The sequence below is a fragment of the Schistocerca piceifrons genome, chromosome 7 (assembly GCF_021461385.2).
Source record: "Schistocerca piceifrons isolate TAMUIC-IGC-003096 chromosome 7, iqSchPice1.1, whole genome shotgun sequence".
In the NCBI taxonomy this organism is placed as follows: Eukaryota; Metazoa; Arthropoda; class Insecta; order Orthoptera; family Acrididae; genus Schistocerca; species Schistocerca piceifrons.
In genome coordinates, this window is record NC_060144.1 from 244,871,842 (window position 1) to 244,881,367 (window position 9,526).

A 9,526-nucleotide genomic window follows, 5' to 3' on the forward strand; every position below is an offset into this window, starting at 1 on the left:
CAAGAAGCAAAATTTACTTTCTTTAACGAACTTTTACTCCTCCGTGATTTTTCCCTTCCATGTACCAATTTTCTTGACACTCTTAGTGTTAACATCAACATCTTTCCTAAACTCATCGGTAGTTTCTTTAGTATTTTGCGCCAGAGTAATTTATTATCGAATCCACATGCATGATCGAGTACCTTCTACATTAACCTATTTCGTACTGTCTACCCGTTTTCCTCCTTTCACTGGCAGTGTCTCCTTTGAAATGGTCTCTACTAATGACCGGACGCTGGCTGCCTACCCTGCTCAGCTGACCTCTGCTCACCCTGTGCTCAACAAGGCTCTCAACTACATTTACAGAGACCTGCAGGAGAAGAATTTATTACGGGAATGGAGTAACTGGCTGTACCAGTCAATGACATTGATAACACTTGTATTCTCGTTTCCAGCTTGTGCTTAATAGACATTGGCATAGTTTCGACAAAACATTTATTCAATGCGACAGTGTAATCAGACATATATTTGGTTACACTGTCGCATTTTTCGTCATTTCCTCTATTTGAAACAATTATCATGTCTTACAATAGATACATCGTACTCGATAGATGCCATGCAGGATGTTTACAAGATTACTTCTCTCGTTGAGCAGCACTGCCTCGTCTGTCCAGTAAGGCATTCCTAGTTTTTTTGTGCCCAACACGTACTGCTAGCTGTATGTACACCGAGTGCAGTAGACGAGGTAAAACGCTGTATTTGTCTTATTCCACTTTGACGTTTTATTGTGCTATTACACATTTTAAATGCTAACCCCTGCACATTTCTACCACTTCGTGGTTATTACTTACGAAGACGGTGAATATTCGTTGTGACAATTCCCTGTTGTAAATTGCGTGCAGGTTTTTATCTAACCTGCTTCTTGTTGAACAGCTGCAGATAACCTGAGGAAGTGCTTCCTGAAAGTATCAAGGAGCACTTCAGTGAAGTTTAGATGGTACGATATGAGCGTGGTAGTAAAGCTGTGAGGTCGGATCGTGAGTCGAACTAGGATAGCTCTTTCGTTAGAACACTTACCCATGAAAGGCAATGAACGTGATTAGAGTCCCTGTCCAGTACACTTTTATAGTCTGTCAGGAAGTTTCAAAAGAGCACACACCTCGCTGGTGGCTGAAAATCTGTTCTGACACCTAGAGTATTTTCTCTAGCTAGTTTAGTGATTAAGGAAGAGAGAATTCAACAGTGTTCCATTCTTTGAAATCTTTTTGATGGTTACGGAGAAATTATAATATTTGGAACTGGACTTCCTCACCAGTTAAAGACAGATTGATGTTTAAATAGTGTAATATTACTCCAAATCTAGTAACCGGAATTTCAAAAGTGAACCTCGAGAATTCGCTTCCTTTATCATTACTACACTACCAAAAGAAATGAATCTATGTGAAGAAAGAGAATTTTATACCGAGGTTACTGTTATTTAATATACCTGTGTAAAGGGTGATAAAAATGTAATAATCATGGGAGGTTGGAATACATATGTAGTGGAAGCAATAGGAGGAAGTTTTAAGGGAGAATATGGGCTTGGCAGCAAGAACGAAAAAACAGAAAGACTAATTGAATTAATTTATGATGTTAATAGCGAATCACAAGAGAAGGAGGTATATTTCGGAAAGACCTGTACTCATGGGACAAATCCATATGGATTACATCATGGTCTGAGGATCCGGCAGAGTATCAATTAGATTACATCATGGTCAGGAAAAGATTCAGAAATCAGATATTCGAATCCATGACGTACTCACGAGAAGATATAGACTCGGACCACAATTTGGTAATGATACAGTGCAGGTAGAAGTTTATGAGAATCATCAGAAGTGTGAAAGAAAGATGGATGCTAAGGAACTGTGAAATGACGAGACGTATTTGAATTTCGATAAGTTTGTGGACACTTCGATAGGCAATACCAGAGTAGGCATTTCAATTGAAGGGGAAAGGACATCTCTCGAAGTGGCAATTGCAGATTTTTGGACAGTCTACAACAGGTAGAAGGAAGGTCAGTGAGAAGCAACGTTGGTTGAGAGAAGGAATATGTCAATTGATCTACAAAAGAAGGGATTAGAAAACCGCAGCACAAAACACTTAGCAATGAAATAAATATGATGCGCAGGGCAGCCAAGATGAAAGAGCTGCAGGCAAAATGTACGAAGATCTGTGAAGAAATGATAGTTAGGAGGGCTCACTCAGCATACACAAAAGTCAAAACAGCATGATGAAATTAAGAGTAACGGCGGTAACCGTAAGAGTCCAACGGGAACTCCACTGTTAAACACTGAGGAAAGACTGGATGGATGGGAAAAGTACACTGAAAACTGATACGAGGGAGAGGCCTTATCCGATGACTTGATATAACATGGCAGTGGTGTGGATACGAAAGACGTAACAAATGCAACATGAGAGTCAGACTTCAATAGAGCTCTGGAAGACTTAGAGTTGAATTAAGTCAGGAAAGATGCATGACATTTCATCGGAATATCTATAATAATTTGGTGTGTGTGTATGGGGGGGGGGGGGGGGGGGGGAAGTGGCAACCGTGCAACTACTCCACTTGTGGTGTAGAACTATACGACTGGCGATGTACCATCAGACGGACCACCCACACAATTCCGTAGATACAAAGCGCGGGTAAATGCTAGAACTCTCGCAGCATCAGTTTAACAGCTCACGCATGCAAGATGCTGTCTAGAACAATATACAGAGGGCTGGAAAGGAAAATTTTAGCTTTGTTATATGATAATAAAAACGGATTTAAGAAAGGTGAAGACTCTGCAGAGGCAGATCTCAAGTTACAATTTACAAAGGGTGTAAGACTGAAGAAAATACAAAACACACGCATTGTAATTGTCGACCCGTAAAAAGCGTTTGTTAGTGTAAAATGGTGGTATATGTTCTAAATTTTGAGTAAAATTGGAGTAAGCTATAGGAAAAGAGGGTTATTGTTGCGGTTGGCAGGAGAGCCAACACCGTGTTACTAGAGGAGGCCGAAATGCACGCGTTTTAGCTCACGCAGGCTGGCGTCAGGTCTGGAACAGGACAAGGAAATTAGAATTTAGAAAAACGGACGTAGCGGCTGGACTACTTAACTTTAATCCATTAATGATGAACGTCGCTCGTGACGGTAATATGATTCACAATATCAATAGTAACTGAATATGGCACCTTGCTAGGTCGTAGCAAATGACGTAGCTGAAGGCTATGCTGAACTATCGTCTCAGCAAATGAGAGCGTATTTTGTCAGTGAACCATCGCTAGCAAAGTCGGTTGTACAACTGGGGCAAGTGCTAGGAAGTCTCTCTAGACCTGCCGTGTGGCGGCGCTCGGTCTGCAATCACTGATAGTGGCGACACGCGGGTCCGACGTATACTACCGGACCGCGGCCAATTTCAAGGCTACCATCTAGCAAGTGTGGTGTCTGGCGGTGACACCACATTCCTCCCCCGCAAATCGGCGTACGGTTGTGGTATAAGGTTTCTGCCCGGCGTGGGGAGGATCCCATGTTGACGTATGCGACGAGGTGGGGAGCCTAACAACAGGCGACGCCGTGCCACCCGCACCCTGCCTTTCGGACCGCGGGGAGCTAGGAAACGCCTGAAAACCTGCTCCAGGGTGCACGCCAACATGCGGTATATGCGCCCGTAGAGAGACAGGAGGGGCCGATGGGTCGACCTCCATCGGGCTGGGGCACCCGACAGGCGAAGACGACATATGGTCCGGAGCGGGCAAGAGCTCCATGTCGGAGGACAACTGGTCACGGGGAGCGATCTCCGGCGGGAGAACAGGCGGCGGCGGCGGCGGCGGCGCGTCGCCATGGGGCAAAATGGAAGGCAGCGTCAGTAACACCTGGGGCTGAGGCGAACTAGTAGATGGGTCCCCAGGGCGCTGACCGGAAGGCACTGTCGCTGAAAGCAGACGGCGAGCGGCAGATCCCGTGCGCAACTGAGTGAGATGGCGGCGTACCTCACCAAAGGCCCCCAAAACCAGATACATAGCGCGTCCGAGGCAGCGAAGAATGCGCCCTTCGAGCCAACGCCGTGAACCTCGATAGTGGCGGCAGTAGACAACGTCGCCCGGGGCAAAAGCAGGTGTCTGCCGCTGCACAGGAACCTGATGCGGCGGATGTAACAAAGACATCAAGGCTCGATGAGGGCGACCGTGGAGCAACTCAGCCGGCGAGCGACCATCTCGGGGCTGAGAGCGATACGAGGACAAAAAGAGCAACAACGCCTCCTCTCGAGAATGCGACTCTTTCAACTTCAACATCTGAGTCTTGAAAGTCCTGACCAATCGTTCAGCGGCACCGTTTAACGGTGGCGAAAACGGCGCAGACGTCAGATGTTGAATACCATTGGCCTTGCAGAATGACTGAATTTCTGCGGACATGAATTGTGGGCCATTGTCGGAAACAATAGTCTGTGGAAGACCTTCACTGCAAAAGATAGCAGATAATGCTCGGATGGTGGCAGATGACATCGTGGAAGACATCCGGACAACATAAGGAAAATTTCTGAATGAATCTACCATAACGAACCATCGAGCATTCCGGAATGGACCAGCAAAATCGATGTGTAAGAGTTGCCAAGGGGAAGTGGCTTTTGGCCATGCAAAGAATTTCCGCGGTGATGCTGATGGTTGTTCGGCACACACCATGCAAGAAGACCACATATTCGTAATCGCGGCATCGATTCCGAACCAAGTACAATGCAGACGAGCATGTTGTTTCGATCTCACTATACCCCAATGTCCTTGGTGGAGAAGCTGTAAGACACAGGACTGTAACGAACGTGGGACCACTACCCTGGACTGATCATAATCAGAACACAACAGCAAAACACCACGTCGAACAAAAAGTCTCTCCTTATGAGCAAAAAATCGGTGAACCAACGGGTCCCCAATCCGTGACTATGACCAGGGCCATTGCGTAGCAACAAGACGCAGAACGGTAGCAAGGACAGGGTCGGCAGCTGTGGCTGTAGCTACACGACGAAAAGCAATCGGAAACGATTCGACCACGGCATCGGTTTCCACATCAATGAACATGCAAGCAAGTTCAGAGGAGTCGAATGCCCTATCCTCAGCAACAGGCAAGCGGGACAATGTATCGGCGTTTCCGTGCTTAGCAGTGGACCGATACAAGATATCGTAGCGGTACTGCGAGAGGAAAATAGACCAGCGAATGAATTTCAGCGCCGTACGTGGAGGTACAGGCTTGGTCGGATGAAAAAGCAATGTCAAAGGTTTGTGGTCTGTGATTATGGTAAAGTGACGACCATACAAGAAATCATGAAACTTTGTAACACCAAATACGAGAGACAGTGCTTCTTTCTCGATCTGTGAATAATTTCTTTGCACAGACGAGAGCAATTTGGACGCAAAGGCAATAGGGCAATCGTGCGAACCATCTTTGCGCGCAAGCACAGCACCGATCCCGAAATACGATGCATCCACCATCAACAAAAGGGGCTTCCGGGGATCGAATGACGTAAGGCAAGTACTGGAAAGCAACGCCGATTTCAACTGGCGAAAGGCGCGGTCGCATTCCGTCGTCCAGACGAACGGAACACCTTTATGGCGTAAGCGATGAAGCGGAGCTGAAATGGAAGAGGCATGCGGCACATATCTGTTATAGTAATTTATTTTTCCCAGCACACTCTGGAGCTGCCTCAAATTCTGCGACGAAGGCAAGTTTTGTATGGCATGAAGGTGCGTGGGACTGGGATGTATGCCTTGGGCATTGAGTACATGTCCCAGGTATGGCAAATCACGAGCAAAAAACACACATTTGTCCTTCCGCAAGCGAAGATCATTTTGTCGCAAGAACTGAAATAATGTTCCGAGATTGGCCAAATGTTCGTCTTCCGTGTTTCCGGAGATCACAATATCGTCCAGATAATTTGCTGCAGTAGGGACCGACACACAGACAGTTTGTAGATACTGCCGAAACAATGCAAGGGCGGATGCACACCCAAATGGCAGTCGTTTGAATTGATACAAACCATGATGCGTGTTAACCACCAAATCGCGCTGGGATTCTTCGTCCACCGGTATTTGCAAGTACGCATCTGCGAAGTCCAACTTCGAAAAATATTTCCCCGGGCACAGTTTGTCAAAAAGATCTTCCGGGCGGGGTAAAGGAAAAGTTGCAATCACTAGTTGTGGATTCACTGTTGCCTTGAAGTCGACACCAAGTCTCAATTTTCCGGAAGGTTTTGGCAAAATTACTAAGGGTGATGCCCAGAGAGAAGCCTGCACACGTTCAATTACACCTTGTGATTCCAAATCGTATAATGTTTTTGCTGCCTCATCACGCAAAGCCTGGGGAACATCGTGCACTCTGAAAAATTTCGGTTGCGCGTTTACTTTCAGATCCAAATGTGCTTTATAGTTCTTAGCGCAACCGAGGCCTGGTGCGAAAATGTCTGCAAATTGTTCACATAGACGAGAAACACTGTCGGAAGGCACAGCCTGGTTCACTGATAGGACCCGATTTACTACAGACAAGTTAAACAACTGAAATAAATCTGAATCAAAAAAGTTCACTGCAGAAGAAGAACGAAGGACGTAAAATGACACAAATTTTGTTTGTCCTTTGTATGTTGCAAGAAGGCTGCAGTGTCCTAACACAGGGATCTCTTGACCTGAATAGCTAGTTAACTTAACATTTGTGGCACGCAACGGAGGTGTGCCCAGCAGTTTGTAAGTGTCTTGATTGATCAGTGAAACTGCAGTCCCGGTATCGAGCTGGAATCGTATCACTTTGCCGTTAATCTCCAAGTCTACAAAAAGTTTATTGTCCTGCTGATGACAAGAGTGACTTTCTCGTGCAATGTGAACTGATGCTGGTACAAAATCACTTGCGACTTGATGGGAGTTCCGGCGATGTCGACGTACACTATTTGTGGGACGAACACAGTCATAGTTAGAGAGAGTGGCACTGGGCAGAGTGGAATGAACTACATGAATTTCCATGGGCGAAGTTTCACGAGCCTGAATAGCCTTGGTTCGAATCCGATTCCGGCGCGAATCAAAGGGCCTGGAATGGTTTAGAGCTTCCAATCTGAGCTTTTTCTGGCAAACACTCTGAACAAATCCTTTTTTATTACAATAAAAGCTAATAGCTTGGCGTGTCGGGCAATTCTCACGTGAATGTCTAGTAGCGCATCTCGGGCAGGATTTGAGCACTGCATGTCCTTGCCGGTGCGGCACATGTGGCTGAGAGCCTGGTTGCAGCGGCGCGTCGGGGTGCGAGGGCTGTTTACTACTCCGTGCAGCTCGCCCAGTGGGCCGGTTAACCTGACACATGGCTAGTGAAGTTTCAAATGATTCCTGAGCAAAGTCAAGTGTGTCCTGCCGATCCAATATGTCCATCACTTGTTGAAGTGAGGGACTGACTATTTCCAAAATCTGTTCCCTTATACGAACATCGGAAACGTTCTGTGCAATTGCATCCTGTACCATAGTATCTGAATAAGGGAGCCACATTGACACGCAAAAGCACAATCTCTAGTAAGGCCTTGCAAGGTTGCAACCCACTCCCGATTAGTCTAACCTGCCGTACGTTTTGTACGAAAGAAGGCATACCTTTTCGCAACTACATTGACTGATTCTTTGGGATATGCATCTAATGTAGACAAAATTTCTTCGTAGGACAGAGTTGCTACGTCGCGTCGGAGAAATAATTTGACTGTCACATGGTACGTTTGTACACCGACCGATGATAAGAGATACGGCTGCTGCTCATTACCTTGAATTCTGTAGGCCTCGATATGGAATCCAAATTGGTGTGACCACTCCGTTCGGCTTTCCAGTGCAGCATCAAAAGGTCGAAAAGTTGGTGCAACAGCGTGTTGTGGCTGCGTTAGCGTTGGAGCGGCTGCTGCCGCATCGTTTTGCATCGCACATTGACCCTGGACGAGCTGTCCAAGGGCATCCAGTAAAGCCTGCATCTGCTGATTCTGTAAGCGATAAAATTCGGACAGTACATCTGGAGATTGTGGCGAAGCCATTACACAAGTAAATCAGGGCAATACCGATGAGAACGCGGTTTTAACTCGTTGCCAATGTTGTGGTTGGCAGGAGAGCCAACACCGTGTTACTAGAGGAGGCCGAAATGCACGCATTTTAGCTCACGCAGGCTGGCGTGAGGTCTGGAACAGGACAAGGAAATTAGAATTTAGAAAAACGGACGTAGCGGCTGGAATACTTAAGTTTAATCCATTACTGATGAACGTCGCTCTTGGCGGTACATGATTCACAATATCAATAGTAACTGGTAATGGCGCCTTGCTAGGTCGTAGCAAATGACGTAGCTGAAGGCTATGCTAACTATCGTCTCGGCAAATGAGAGCGTAATTCGTCAGTGAACCATCGCTAGCAAAGTCGGCTGTACAACTGGGGCGGTTGCTAGGAAGTCTCTCTAGACCTGCCGTGTGGCGGCGCTCGGTCTGAAATCACTGATAGTGGTGACACGCGGGTCCGACGTATACTAACGGTCCGCGGCCGATTTAAAGGCTACCACCTAGCAAGTGTGATGTCTGGCGGTAACACCACAGTTATTATAAATTATTTACAAGAAACAAGAGGGAATAATATCAATGGAAGACCGAGAAGGACGTGCTGAGATCAAATGAGGTGTGAAACAGGAAATAAAAATGTGTACTCAATGTCTGAGCCTCAATTGCCTTTAGATAAAGTTTTATATTGTTTAAAGAATGTTATTAATCAGTGCCACAATTATATACATGTGTTGTCAATAATCCTTAAAGCCCAATATGAGTTCATGGTTGGTTATGCCTTTGTTAAATATCCCCCTTCCGTTCTTTTTGAAACACCACAGTCTTATAAAATCTAATCATACTGAAGCACTACAAGGCCTATTCTTCACAGTGCTGTTAGGATCTAGCATTACTGATATACTATGCTTCCTTATTAAGCACTAATGAAAATTTATTTACCTTTGAAGGTTTCCTTTAAGTATTGTCGATATGTGACAGTAATTGTTTCACTACTATAACTTAGATGCTTATAAAGACTGAGTGACATTTCAACCCGTTCCTGAGCACTTTATTTTAGCTTGCTTTAGTGTTACAGATGCGATTTCCATTACGTTTATGATAAAATTGACGTTTCTATATACATTTTATCAGACACATGCAACGGAAATAGTACTATATAACATTAAGTCTTTATAATGTTTTCTAGCTTATATTGAACAACTATGTTTTCTTAAGCTTGGAGATAGCAACTTTGTTTTCTGTTTACATGTGACATCGTACCAAAGATGTTCACCAAAGATAGCCTGGTCCTCTGCATTATCAAGTAACTTGTTATCGAGATATTTTTATACCACATGACTAAAAAGTACTTTTAAATATCTTTGACCAACTTCTCAGTTTTTGTGTAAGTAATACTTACAGTCCTGATCTTCTCTGCTCTTTATATATGTATTATTCGTATTAGTGCTTTTAAAGTCGTGTGTCATACATTTACATTC